General features: G+C 49.1%; 1 protein-coding gene across 1 annotated transcript in view; it reads left to right on the forward strand.

The window, feature by feature from the left end:
- Nucleotides 1–10,040: 10,040 nt before the first annotated feature.
- The window catches only part of LOC147093425 (uncharacterized), a 40,521-nt gene continuing 35,730 nt past the window's right edge, over nucleotides 10,041–14,831 (forward strand). Inside the window, exon 1 of the mRNA XM_085973899.1 lies at nucleotides 10,041–10,236. The gene's annotated coding sequence lies outside the window, so the exon portion shown is untranslated. The remainder of the gene's footprint in view (nucleotides 10,237–14,831) is intronic.

A 14,831-nucleotide genomic window follows, 5' to 3' on the forward strand; every position in this document is an offset into this window, starting at 1 on the left:
GGAAAGAGGTTCTGCTGAGGGAATATGAGCAGCTAGGGGCCAAATTAAAAAACAGAACCACTAGGGTAATAATCTCTGGATTACTACCTGTGCCACGAGCAAATTTGGCTAGGACAAATAAAATCAGAGAGTTAAATGCGTGGCTCAAAGACTGGTGTGGGAGAAATAGGTTTTGCTTCTTGGGACACTGGCACCAGTACTGGGACAGGAGAGAGCTGTTCCGTTGGGACGGACTTCACTTGTCCAGTGCTGGGACTAGAGTCCTGGCGAATCGAATAACTAGGGCTGTAGAGAGGGCTTTAAACTAATTAGTGGGGGGGAGGTTTCAAGAGAGCAAAAAATAAAAATGTCAGCGGAGAAGGCAATAGAGCAAGGTGGGGGAAATAAAAACCAGAGCGTGTCAGGAAGGGACAGAATGTATAAAGATAAAGGTAAAGTAGTAAAGAGGTAAAATCAGGAATAAATTGTCACAAAGCATATTTAAAAGTTCTTTATCTGAATGCACGCAGCATTCGTAACAAAATAGACGAGTTGACGGTACAAATAACTACACATGGGTATGATCTGGTGGCCATTACAGAAACATGGCTGCAAGGTGACCATGACTGGGAACTAAACATCCAGGGGTATTTGACAATTAGGAAGGACAGACAGGAAGGAAAGGGAGATGGGGTGGCTATGTTAATAAAGGATGGAATCACTGCAATAGTGAGAAATGATATTGGGTCAAAGGATCACGATAGTGAAACAGTTTGGGTGGAGATAAGGAATAATAAGGGGAAAAAGTCACTAGTGGGCGTAGTCTATAGGCCTCCTAACAGTTGCAACTCTGTTAGTCGGAGTATAAATCAGGAAATAGTTGGGGCTTGCAATAAGGGAACAGCTATAATCATGGGGGATTTTACCTTTCATATTGACTGGACAAATCAAATTGGGCAGGGCAGCCTTGAGGAAGAGTTCATAGAGTGCATTCGGGATGGGTTCCTTGAGCAGTATGTTACTGAACCAACCAGGGGGCAGGCAATCTTAGATCTGGTCCTGTGTAATGAGACAGGATTAATAAAAAACGTCCTAGTGAAGGATCCCCTTGGAATGAGTGACCATAACATGGTTGAATTCCAAATTCAGTTGGAGGGTGAGAGAGTTGGATCTCAAACCAGCGTACTAAACTTAAATAAAGGAGACTATGAAGGTATGAGAGCAGAGTTGACTAAAGCAGACTGGGAAAATAGATTAAGGTGTAAGACGGTACATGAGCAGTGGTGTACGTTCACGGAGATATTTCACAACTTGCAAGAAAAATATATTCCACTGAGGAAAAAGGGGCGTAAAAGAAAAGACAGCCATCCGTGGCTAAGTAATAAAGGATAGTATCCGACTGAAAACAAGGGCATATAAAGTAGCCAAATCTAGTGGGAGGATAGAAGATTGGGAAGCATTTAAAAGCCAGCAAAGAATAACTAAAAGATTAATTAAGAAAGGGAAGATAGATAATGAAAGTAGACTAGCAAAAAATATAAAAACAGATAGCAAGAGTTTCTACAGTTATATAAAAAGAAAAAGGGTGGCTAAAGCAAATGTTGGTCCCTTAGAGGACGAGACCGGGAAATTAGTAGTGGGGAACATGGAGATGGCAGAAACGCTGAACAAATGGTTTGTATCAGTCTTTACAGCAGAGGAAACTAAAAATATTCCAACACTGGACAAACAGGGGGCTATAAGGGGGGGGGGGAGGAGCTAAATACGATTAAAATCACGAAGGAGATGGTACTCAGTAAGATAATGGGACTTAAGGCGCATAAATCCCCTGGACCTGATGGCTTACATCCTAGGGTCTTGAGAGAAGTAGCGGTAGGGATTGCAGATGCATTGGTGGTAATTTTCCAAAACTCCCTGGATTCAGGCAAGGTCCCAGCAGATTGGAAAACTGCTAATGTAACGCCCTTATTTAAAAAGGGAGGTAGACAAAAGGCTGGAAACTATGGACCAGTTAACCTAACATCTGTGGTTGATAAAATGTTGGAGTCTATTATTAAGGAAGCAGTAACAGGACATTTGGATAAGCATAATTTAATCGGACAGAGTCAGCATGGTTTTATGAAGGGGTAGTCATGTTTGACAAATTTGCTCGAATTCTTTGAGGATGTAACAAACAGGGTGGATGAAGGGGAACCAGTGGATGTGGTGTATTTGGACTTCCAAAAGGCATTTGACAAGGTGCCACACAAAATATTACTGCACAAGATAAAAGATCATGGGATTGGGGGTAATTTACTGGCATGGGTGGAAGATTGGCTACCTAACAGAAAGCAGAGAGTTGGGATAAATGGTTCATTCTCGGGTTGGCAATCAGTAATTAGTGGTGTTCCGCAGGGGTCAGTGCTGGGACCCCAACTCTTTACAATCTATATTAATGATTTGGAGGAGGGGACCAAGTGCAACACATCCAAGTTTGCCGACGATACAAAGATGGGAGGGAAAGCAGTGAGTGAGGAGGACATAAAAAACCTGCAAAAGGACATAGACAGGCTAAGTGCGTGGGCAGAAATTTGGCAGATGGAATATAACGTTGGAAAGTGTGAGGTTATGCACCTTGGCAGAAAAAATCAAAGAGCAAGTTATTATCTAAATGGAGAGAAACTGCAAAGTGCTACAGTACAAAGGGATCTGGGGGTCCTGGTGCATGAAACACAGAAGGTTAGTATGCAGGTACAGCAGGTAACCAGGAAGGCCAATGGAATCTTGGCTTTTATTGCAAGGGGGATGGAGTATAAAAGCAGGGAAGTCTTGCTTCAGTTATACAGGGTACTGGTGAGGCCACACCTGGAATACTGCGTGCAGTTTTGGTTTCCATATTTAAGAAAAGATATACTTGCTCTCGAGGCAGTTCAGAGACGGTTCACTCGGCTGATTCCGGAGATGAGAGGGTTGACTTATGAGGAAAGGTTGAGTAGGTTGGGCCTCTACTCATTGGAATTCAGAAGAATGAGAGGCGATCTTATCGAAACATATAAGATTGTGAGGGGGCTTGATCGGGTGGATGCGGGGAGGATGTTTCCACTGATGGCTGAGACTAGAACTAGGGGGCATAATCTTAGAATAAGGGGCTGCCATTTCAAAACTGAGATGAGGAGAAACTTCTTCACTCAGAGGGTAGTAAATCTATGGAATTTGCTACCTCAGAGAGCTGTGGAAGCTGCGACATTAAATAAATTTAAAACGGAGATCGACAGTTTCCTAGCTGATAAGGGAATTAGGGGTTATGGGGAGCGGGCAGGGAAGTGGACGTGAGTCTAGGTTCGGATCGGCCATGATCCTATTGAATGGTGGAGCAGCTCCGAGGGGCCGTATGGTCTACTCCTGCTCCTACTTCTTACGTTCTTATGTTCTAAATTCCCCTGATTCTGACTGTAAAGGACCTACGCTTGACTTCACCAATCTTTTTCTCTTCACATATGTATGAAAAGCTTTTACAGTCAGTTTTTATGTTCCCTGCAAGCGTACTCTCATATTCAATTTTCCCCTTCTTAATTAATCCCTTTGTCCTCCTTTGTTGAATCCTAATCTGCTCCCAATCCTCGGGTTTACTGCTTTTACTGGCCAATTTATATGTCCTCTCCTTGGATCTTATGCTATCCCTAATTTCCCTTGTTAGCCACGGTTGAGTCACCTTTTTTGTTTTATTTTTATGCCAAACTGGGATGAACAAATTCTGTCGTTCATCCATGCGGTCTTTGAATGTTTGCCATTGCCTATCCACCGTCAACCCTTTGAGTGACATTCCCCTATCAATCCTACCCAACTCGCGCCTCAGAAGTTATGCTAAACCTTTATAAAGCGCTGGAGTATTGTGTCCAGTTCTTGTCACCACACTTTAGGAAGGCTGTGAAGGCCATTGAGAGGGTGCAGAGGAGATTTACCAGAATGGTCCGGGGATGGGGGACCTTAGCTACAAGGACAGATTGGAGAAGCTGGATTTGTTTTCCTTAGAGCAAAGGCGTTTGAGGGGTGATTTGATAGAGGTGTACAAGATTATGACGGGTTTGAATAGGCTAGATGGGGAAAGACTGTTCCCACTAGTTGATGGTACAAGGACTAGGGGACACAGATTTAAGGTTTTGGGCAAGAGATACAGGGGGGACGTGAGGAAAAACTTTTTTACGCAGCGAGTGGCGAGGACCTGGAGCTCGCTGCCGACGGAAGTGCTGGAAGCGGAGACACTCAATGTTTTCAAGGGGAGACTGGATAGGCACTTGAGGGAAATAAACTTGCAGGGCTATGGGGATAGAGCGGGGGAATGGGACTGACTGGATTGCTCTGCAGAGAGCCGGCACGGACTCGATGGGCCGAATGGCCTCCTTCTGTGCCGTTATGACTCTATGACTATGACTAGAACAGTGTGAACTCGCTGGTGTCTCAGCAGGTTGGAGAACTGAGCGAATCCCTTCTCACACACGGAGCAGGTGAACGTCTTCTCCCCAGTGTGAACTCTCTGGTGTACCTTCAGATTCCTGGAGCTTTTAAAGCTCTTCCCACAGTCAGAACATGTAAACGGCCTCTGATCGGAGTGAACTCGTTGGTGCTGCTTCAGATCCCCAGAGGTTTTAAAGCTCTTCCCACAGTCAGAACATTTAAATGGTCTCTCATCACTGTGAACTCGCTGGTGTTCGAGCAGAGTCAAGGACTGGGTGAATCCCTTCCCACACACGGAGCAGGTGAACGGCTTCTCCCCAGTGTTAAATTGCTGGTGTCTCTTCAGCTCCTTGGACCTTTTAAAGCTCTTCCCACAGACAGAACATTTAAATGGTCTTTCATCAGTGTGAACTTGCTGGTGTACCTTCAGATCCCCAGAGGTTTTAATGCTCTCCCACAGTCAGAACATTTAAATGGTCTCTCATCAGTGTGATATCGCTGGTGTTTCAACAGGGTGGATGACTGAGCAAATCCCTTCCCACACACAGAGCAGGTGAATGGCCTCTCCCCAGTGTGAACTCGCTGGTGTGTCAGCAGGTTGGATGACTGAGTGAATCCCTTCCCACACATGGAGCAATTGAACGACCTCTCCCCAGTGTGAACTTGCTGGTGTACCTTCAGATCCCCAGAGGTTTTAAAGCTCTTCCCACAGTCAGAACATTTAAATGGTCTCTCATCAGTGTGATATCGCTGGTGTTTCAACAGGGTGGATGACTGAGCGAATCCCTTCCCACACACAGAGCAGGTGAATGGTCTCTCCCCAGTGTGAACTCGCTGGTGTGTCAGCAGGTGGGATGGCTGAGTGAATACCTTCCCACACACGGAGCAGGTGAATGGTCTCTCTCCTGCTCCCTCCAGCTGGTGTCCCTTCAGCTCCTGGGAAATTTGAAAGCTTTTCCCACAGTCGGAATGTTTCACCAGCCTCTCCCCAGTGTGAACTCGCTGGTGTGCCAACAGATTCGAGGACTGAGTGAATCTCTTCCCACACACGGAGCAGGTGAACAGAATCTCTCCTGCTCTCTCCAGCTGGTGTCTCTTCAGATCCTGGGACCTTTTAAATCTCTTCCCACAGTCAGAACATTTAATGTGAACAAGCTGGTGTCTCAGGAGGGTGGCAGAATGAGAAAATCACTTCAAAAACATGGAGCAGGTCAACGGTCTCTCATCAGCGTGGACAAGCTGGTGTCTCAGCAGCACGGATGGTGCAATTAATCCCTTCCCACACACGGAGCGGGTTAAAGGTCTCTCTCTAGTGTGAATTTGCTGGTGTATCATTGGAGTGGATGGCTGAGTGAATCCCTTCCCAGACACGGGGCCCGGGTTTCCCCCAGTGTGTGGCCATTGGTGTTGCTTCAGGTATTTGTAGATTTTGAAGCTCTTTCAGAACATTTAAAAGTTCTCTCCCCAGTGTGAACTCACAGGGGTGCCAGCAGATTGGAGGAGCGATTGAATCAGGTCCTGAGGAATCGCATAACTCTCAGATCTTGAGGTGATGTTTTGATTGAGCTTCCTGTCTGTAAATGCTCCACTTCTATAACCCTGTAAAAGGAGTATAGAAAGGGTAAGGGGGGGAGCAGGAACTTTTTTGGCTTATTTTGCCTCAAAGAACAAACAGGGTAGAGCCGGTCTCACTGGTGTCCAGCCATGCCCACAATAACCAGCGGGCCAGAAACAGCCCAATCCACCTCACTGACTTGGCCCTGAAGTCAAATCAAGTCTCATCAAATGACATCCTTTGTGACTGTGACAAAGGTAAACTATCCCTCCTCACCCTTCCTGACTTGTCTGCAGCCTTTGACACGGTTGACCACTCCATCCTTCTCCCAACGCCTCACCACCGTCGTCCAACTGGGTGGGACTGCACTCGCCTGGTTCCATTCTTATCTATCTAATCATAGCCACAGAATCACCTGCAACTGCTTCTCTTCCCGCTCCCGCATCGTTACCTCTGGTGTCCCCCAAGGATCTATCCCTGGGCCCCTCCTATTTCTCATCTAAATGCTGCCCCTTGGTGACAATCTGAAAGCACGACGTCAGTTTCCACATGTACGCTGACGACACCCAGCTCTACCTCACCACCACTTCTCTCGACCCCTCCACGATCTCTAATCCAGTTCTGGGTGAACAGAAATTTTCTCCAATTAAATATTGGGAAGACTGAAGCAAGACGGAGGGTCAGAGGGATCTGGGTGTGCAAGTACACAGATCCCTGAAGGCGGCAGAACAGGTGGATAAGGTGGTAAAAAAGGCATATGGGATACTTGCCTTCATTAGCCGAGGCATAGAATATAAGAGCAAGGAGGTTATGATGGAGCTGTATAAAACACTGGTTAGGCCACAGCTGGAATACTGTGTGCAGTTCTGGTCGCCACACTACAGGAAGGATGTGATAGATTTGGAGAGGGTGCAGAGGAGATTCACCAGGATGCTACCAGGGCTGGAACGCTTCAGCTATGAAGAGAGACTGGGCAGATTGGGTTTGTTTTCCTTGGAGCAGAGGAGGCTGAGGGGGGACATGATTGAGGTGTACAAAATTATGAGGGGCATAGATAGGATGGATACTAAGGAGCTTTTTCCCTTAGTAGAAGGGTCAAAAGCTAGGGGGCATAGATTCAAGGTAAAGGGCGGGAGGTTTAGAGGGGATTTGAGAAAGAACTTTTTCACCCAGAGGGTGGTTGGAGTCTGGAACTCACTGCCCGAAAGGGTTGTGGAGGCTGGAACCCTCACAACATTCAAGACGCATTTGGATGAGCACTTGAAATGCCATACATACAAGGCTACGGACCAAATGCTGGAATATGGGATTAGATTAGACATGGCGCGATGGCCAGCACGGACACGATGGGCCGAAGGGCCTCTATCCGTGCTGTATAACTCTATGACTCTATGACTAATTGTTTTCAGTCCCTGCCACAAACTCTGTTCCCTAGCCACTGACTCCATCCCTCTCCCTAACATCTCTCTGAGGCTGAACCACACTGTTCACAACCTTGGTGTCATATCTGACCCTGAAATGAGCTTCCGAACACATATCCGCAGCATAACAAAGACCGCCTATTTCCACCTCGGGAACATCGCCCGTCTCCACCCCTGCCTCAGGTCATCCGCTGCTTTGTTACCTCTAGACTCGACTATTCCAACACACTCCTGGCTGGCCTCCCACATTCTACCCTATGTAAACTTGAGGTGATCTAAAACTACCCGTGTCGTAACTCAACGCCAAGTCCCGTTCACCCATCACCCCTGTGCTCACTGACCTACATTGGCTCCCAGTTAAGCAATGCTTCGATTTCAAAATTCTCATCCTTGTTTTCAAATCCCTCCATGGCCTCGCCCCCTCCCTATCTTAGTTATTCCCTTCAGCCTCACAACCGCCCGCCCCCCGCGATAGAATCATAGAAATTTACAGCACAGAAGGAGGCCATTCGGCCCATCTTGTCCGTGCCGGCCGATTAAGTGCTATCCACACTAATCCCACTTCCCAGCACTTGGTCCATGGCCTTGTAGGTTACGGCACTTCAAGTGCACATCCAAATACTTTTTAAAATGTGATGAGTGTTTCTGCCTCTACCACCCTGTCAGGCAGTGAGTTCCAGACCCCCACCACCCACTGGGTGAAAACATTTCTCCTCAACTCCCCTCTAAAGCTCCGACCAATTACTTTAAATCTATGCCCCCTGGTTGTGGACCCCTCTGCCAAGGGAAATAGATCGTTCCTAGCTCAGCCCCTCAGAATTTTATACACCTCAATCAGGTCTCCCCTCAGCCTCCTCGGTTCCAAAGAAAGCAACCTCCTCCCCCGCCCCCCCCCCGAGACATCTGCATTCCTCCAATTCTGCCCTCTTGAGCATCCCTGATTATAATCGCTGCACCATCAGTGGCCGTGTCTTCTGTTGCCTCGGCCCAAAGCTCTGGAATTCCCTCCCTGAACCTCTCCGCCTCTCTTTCATAGAAAATAGGAGCAGGAGTCGGCCCCTCGAGCCTGCTCCGCCATTCAATGAGATCATGGCTGATCAAAACCCACCTCTGTGACCAAGCTTTTGGCCATCTGCCCAAATTTCTCCTCATGTGGCTCGGGGTCACATTTTTCAATGTCTTACAATACTCCAGTGCAGCACCTTGGGACGTTTTCCTATGTTAAAGGCGCTATAGAAATACAGGTTGTTGTTGTTCTCATTGTTGGAGGTGAGCTCTGAACAGGCCCCGCCCCCTCCCCCTACTCCGCATGCACCGCTCCAAGGTGAGCGCGGGCTCTGAACAGGCCCCGCCCCCTCCCCCTACTCCGCATGCACTGCTCCAAGGTGAGCGCGGGCTCTGAACAGGCCCTGCCCCCTCCCCCTACTCCGCATGCACTGCTCCAAGGTGAGCGCAGGCTCTGAACAGGCCCCGCCCCCTCCCCCTACTCCGCATGCACCGCTCCAAGGTGAGCGCAGGCTCTGAACAGGCCCCGCCCCCTCCCCCTACTCCGCATGCACTGCTCCAAGGTGAGCGCGGGCTCTGAACAGGCCCTGCCCCCTCCCCCTACTCCGCATGCACTGCTCCAAGGTGAGCGCAGGCTCTGAACAGGCCCCGCCCCCTCCCCCTACTCCGCATGCACCGCTCCAAGGTGAGCGCAGGCTCTGAACAGGCCCCGCCCCCTCCCCCTACTCCGCATGCACTGCTCCAAGGTGAGCGCGGGCTCTGAACAGGCCCTGCCCCCTCCCCCTGCTCCGCATGCGCCGCTCCAAGGTGAGCGCAGGCTCTGAACAGGTCCCGCCCCCTCCCCCTACTCCGCATGCACCGCTCCAAGGTGAGCGCAGGCTCTGAACAGGTCCCGCCCCCACCCCCTACTCCGCATGCACCGCTCCAAGGTGAGCGTGGGCTCTGAACAGACCCCGCCCCCTCCCCCTACTCCGCATGCGCCGCTCCAAGGTGAGTTCGGGCTCTGAACAGGCCCCCCCTGCTCCGCATGCGCCGCTCCAAGGTGAGCGCCGGCTCTGAACAGGCCCCGCCCCCTCACCCTACTCCGCATGTGCCGCTCCAAGGTGAGCGTGGGCTCTGAACAGGCCCCGCCCCCTCCCCCTACTCCGCATGCGTCGCTCCAAGGTGAGCGCCGGCTCTGAACAGGCCCCGCCCCCTCACCCTACTCCGCATGTGCCGCTCCAAGGTGAGCGTGGGCTCTGAACAGGCCCCGCCCCCTCCCCCTACTCCGCATGCGTCGCTCCAAGGTGAGCGCCGGCTCTGAACAGGCCCCGCCCCCTCACCCGACTCCGTACGCGCCGCTCCAAGGTGAGCGCGGGCTCTGAACAGGCCCCGCCCCCTCACCCGACTCCGTACGCGCCGCTCCAAGGTGAGCGCGGGCTCTGAACAGGCCCCGCCCCCTCCCCCTACTCCGTACGCGCCGCTCCAAGGTGAGCGCCGGCTCTGAACAGGCCCCGCCCCCTCACCCTACTCCGTACGCGCCGCTCCAAGGTGAGCGCGGGCTCTGAACAGGCCCCGCCCCCTCACCCTACTCCGCACATGCTGCTCCAAGGTGAGCGCGTGCTCTGAACAGGCTCCACCCCTCCCTCTACTCCACTCGCGCCGCTCCAAGGTGAGCGCGGGCTCTGAACAGGCCCCTCCCCGACTCCGCCTGCGCTGCTCCAATGAGCACGGGCTCTGAACAGGCCCCTCCCCCTACTCCACCTGCGCCGCTCCCGAGGATGAGCCGCTACCGTGCCTACACAGGGCCTCACATTCTGGGTAAGCCCGGGCAAACGCGAGAGTCCGGATCACCGGCGGAAAGTGAGTTTTATCCGGGTTTTTTATACATATAGCGGAGAGAAGCGTGGGCGGGGAGATAAATAAACAGAAAATACAAACCGGACCGTCCCAGCGGCCTCCCGGCACCGAGCGGAGCGGATTGAGCGGCCGCAGCCCCTTATCTTCTGCAGGGAGCCGGACTGGGGCACGTCATCAACTCCACGGCGGTGACTGACGGGAGCTCCGACCAATAGGGAGAGAGCGGGCGGAACTCGGAGGACTGACGTTGCGGCGGGTCCTCCAACCAATCGGGGTGTCCGAGGGGCGGGACTTCCGCCGCCTGCTTCTCCCGCTGCTGAGGCAAGTGTAATGCAGCAGAGGGCGCTCTTCTGAGTTTGGGGCTCAGGCCTGTGAGTGGAGCAGTGCAGAGGGAACTTTACTCTGCACTGGGCTTTACTCCCTCAGCACTGCACTGGAGGGGCAGCACAGAGTATTAGACTCGAGTCTCTGGAGTGGGACTTCAACCCACAACCTTCTGACTCAGAGGAGAGAGTGCTGCCGCCTGAGCCACGGCTGACACTCTGTATCTAACCCATGCTGCACCTGCCCTTGGAGTGTTTGATGGGACAGTGTAGAGGAAGCTTTACTCTGTATCTAACCCGTGCTGTACCTGCCCTGGGAGTGTTTGATGGGACAGTGTAGATGGAGCATTACTCTGATTCTAACACATGCTGTACCTACCCTGGGAGTGTTTGATGGGACAGTGTAGGTGGAACTTTACTCTGTATCTAACCCGTGCTGTACCTGCCCTGGGAGTGCTTGATGGGACAGTGTAGAGGGAGATTTACTCTGTATCTAACGCCGTGCTGTACCTGCCCTGGGAGTGTTTGATGGGACAGTGTAGAGGGAGCTTTACTCTGTATCTAACCTGTGCTGTACCTGCCCTGGGAGTGTTTGATGGGACAGTGTAGAGTGAGCTTTACTCTGTATCTAATCCGTGCTGTACCTGCCCTGGGAGTGCTGGATGGGACAGTGTAGAGGGAGATTTACTCTGTATCTAACCCGTGCTGTACCTGCCCTGGGAGTGTTTGATGGGACAGTGCAGAGGGAGCTTTACTCTGTATCTAAGCCGTGCTGTACCTGCCCTCACGAGCAAATTTGGCTAGGGTAAATAAAATCAGAGAGTTAAATGCGTGGCTCTAAGACTGGTGTGGGAGAAATGGGTTTTGTTTCTTGGGACACCGGCACCAGTACTGGGACAGGAGAGAGCTGTTCCATTGGGACAGAGTTCACTTGGCCAGTGCTGGGACTAGAATCCTGGCGAATCAAATAACTAGGGCTGTAGAGAGGGCTTCAAACTAATTAGTGGGGGGGGGGAGGTTTCAAGATAGCGAAAAATAAAAATGTCAGCGGAGAAGGCAATAGAGCAAGATAGCAGTGGGGGAATTAAAAACCAGCGCGTGTCAGGAAGGGACAGAATATATAAAGATAAAGGTAAAGTAGTAAATGGGGTAAAAGCAGGAATAAATTGTCACAAAGCATATTTAAAAGTTCTTTATCTGAATGCACGCAGCATTCGGAACAAAATAGATGAGTTGACGGTACAAATAACTACACATGGGTATGATCTAGTGGCCATTACAGAGACATGGCTGCTGGGTGACCATGACTGGAAATTAAACATCCAGGGGTATTTGACTATTAGGATGGACAGACAGGAAGGAAAAGGAGGTGGGGTGGCTGTGTTAATAAAGGATGGAATCACTGCAATAGTGAGAAATGATATTGGGTCAAAGGATCAGGATATTGAAACGGTTTGGGTGGAAATAAGGAATAATAAGGGGAAAAAGTCACTAGTGGGCGTAGTCTATAGGCCTCCTAACAGTTGCAACTCTATTGGTCAGAGTATAAATCAGGAAATAGTTGGGGCTTGTAATAAGGGAACAGCTATAATCATTGGAGATTTTAACTTTCATATTGACTGGACAAATCAAATTGGGCAGGGCAGCCTTGAGGAAGAGTTCATAGAGTGTATTAGGGACGGGTTCCTTGAGCAGCATGTTACAGAACCAACCGGGGGACAGGCAACCTTAGATCTGGTCCTGTGTAATGAGACAGGATTAATAAAAAATGTCCTAGTAAAGGATCCCCTTGGAATGAGTGACCATAACATGGTTGAATTCCAAATTCAGTTGCAGGGTGAGAGAGTTGGATCTCAAACCAGCGTACTAAGCTTAAATAAAGGAGACTATGAAGGTATGAGAGCAGAGTTGACTAAAGTGGACTGGGAAAATAGATTAAGGTGTAAGACGGTACATGAGCAGTGGTGTGCATTCAAGGAGATATTTCACAACTTCCAAGAAAAATATATTCCAGTGAGGAAAAAGGGGCGTAAAAGAAAAGAAAGCCATCTGTGGCTAAGTAAAGTAATAAAGGATAATATCCGACTGAAAACAAGGGCATATAAAGTAGCCAAATCTAGTGGGAGGATAGAAGATTGGGAAGTATTTAAAAGCCAGCAAAGAATAACGAAATGATTAATTAAGAAAGGGAAGATAGATTATGAAAGTAAACTAGCAAAAAATATAAAAACAGATAGCAAGAGTTTCTACAGTTATATAAAAAGAAAAAGGGTGGCTAAAGTGAACGTTGGTCCCTTAGAGGACGAGACCGGGAAATTAGTAGTGTGGACATGGAGATGGCAAAAACGCTGAACAAATATTTTGTATCAGTCTTTACAGTAGAGGACACTAAAAATATCCCAACACTGGACAAACAGGGGGCTATAGGGGGGAGGAGCTAAACACGATTAAAATCCTTAAGGAGATGGTATTCGGTAAGATAATGGGACTGAAGGCGGATAAATCCCCTGGACCTGATGGCTTACATCCTAGGGTCTTGAGAGAGGTAGCGCTGGGGATTGCGGATGCATTGGTGGTAATTTTCCAAAACTCCCTGGATTCATGTAAGGTCCCAGCAGATTGGAAAACTGCTAATGTAACGCCCTTATTTAAAAAGGGAGGTAGACAAAAGGCTGGAAACTATTGACCAGTTAGCCTAACATCTGTGGTTGATAAAATGTTGGAGTCCATTATTAAGGAAGCAGTAACAGGACATTTGGATAAGCATAATTTAATCGGACAGAGTCAGCATGGTTTGATAAAGGGGAAGTCATGTTTGACAAATTTGCTCGAATTCTTTGAGGATGTAACAAACAGGGTGGATAAAGGGGAACCAGTGAATGTGGTGTATTTGGACTTCCAAAAGGCATTTGACAAGGTGCCACACAAAAGATCACTGCACAAGATAAAAAATCACGGGATTGGGGTAATATACTGGCATGGGTGGAAGATTGGCTACCTAACAGAAAACAGAGAGTTGGGATAAATGGTTCATTCTCGGGTTGGCAATCAGTAACTAGTGTTGTTCCACAGGGGTCAGTGCTGGGACCCCAACTCTTTACAATCTATATTAACGATTTGGAGGAGGGGACCGAGTGCAACATATCCAAGTTTGCCGACAATACAAAGATGGGAGGGAAAGCAGTGAGTGAGGAGGACATAAAAAACCTGCAAAAGGACATAGACAGGCTAAGTGGGTGGGCAGAAATTTGGCAGATGGAATATAATGTTGGAAAGTGTGAGGTTATGCATTTTGGCATAAAAAATCAAAGAGCAAGTTATTATCTAAATGGAGAGAAACTGCAAAGTGCTGCAGTACAAAGGGATCTGGGGGTCCTGGTGCATGAAACACAGAAGGTTAATATGCAGGTACAGCAGGTGATCAGGAAGGCCAATGGAATCTTGGCTTTTATTGCAAGGGGGATGGAGTATAAAAGCAGGGAAGTCTTGCTTCAGTTATACAGGGTACTGGTGAGGCCACACCTGGAATATTGCGTACAGTTTTGGTTTCCATATTTAAGAAAAGATATATTTGCTCTCGAGGCAGTTCAGAGAAGGTTCACTCGGTTGATTCCGGAGATGAGGGGGTTGACTTTTGAGGAAAAGTTGAGTAGGTTGGGCCTCTACTCATTGGAATTCAGAAGAATGAGAGGCGATCTTATCGAAACATATGATTGTGAGGGGGCTTGATCGGGTGGATGCGGGGAGGATGTTTCCACTGATGGCTGAGACTAGAACTAGGGCGCATAATCTTAGAATAAGGGGCTGCCGTTTCAAAACTGAGATGAGGAGAAACTTCTTCACTCAGAGGGTAGTAAATCTATGGAATTTGCTACCTCAGATAGCTGTGGAAGCTGCAACATTAAATTAATTTAAAACGGAGATAGACAGTTTCCTAGCTGATAAGGGAATTAGGGGTTACGGGGAGCGGGCAGGGAAGTGGACGTGAGTCTAGGTTCGGATCAGCCATGATCCTGTTGAATGGCGGAGCAGGCCCGAGGGGCCGTATGGCCTACTCCTGCTCCTACTTCTTATGTTCTTATGTTCTTATGTACTCGCTGGAGTTCAGAAGATTGACAGATCTCATTGAAACTTATAAAATTCTAACGGGACTAGACAGACTAGGTGCAGGAAGGATGTTCCCGATGGTGGTGGAGTCCAGAACCAGGGGTCACAGTCTAAGGATAAGGGGTAAGCCATTTAGGACAGGGATGAGGAGGAATTTCTTAACCCAAA

Source organism: Somniosus microcephalus, unplaced genomic scaffold, assembly GCF_052327205.1.
Source record: "Somniosus microcephalus isolate GS21.2 unplaced genomic scaffold, FLI_Smic_1.0 unresolved_chr1, whole genome shotgun sequence".
In the NCBI taxonomy this organism is placed as follows: Eukaryota; Metazoa; Chordata; class Chondrichthyes; order Squaliformes; family Somniosidae; genus Somniosus; species Somniosus microcephalus.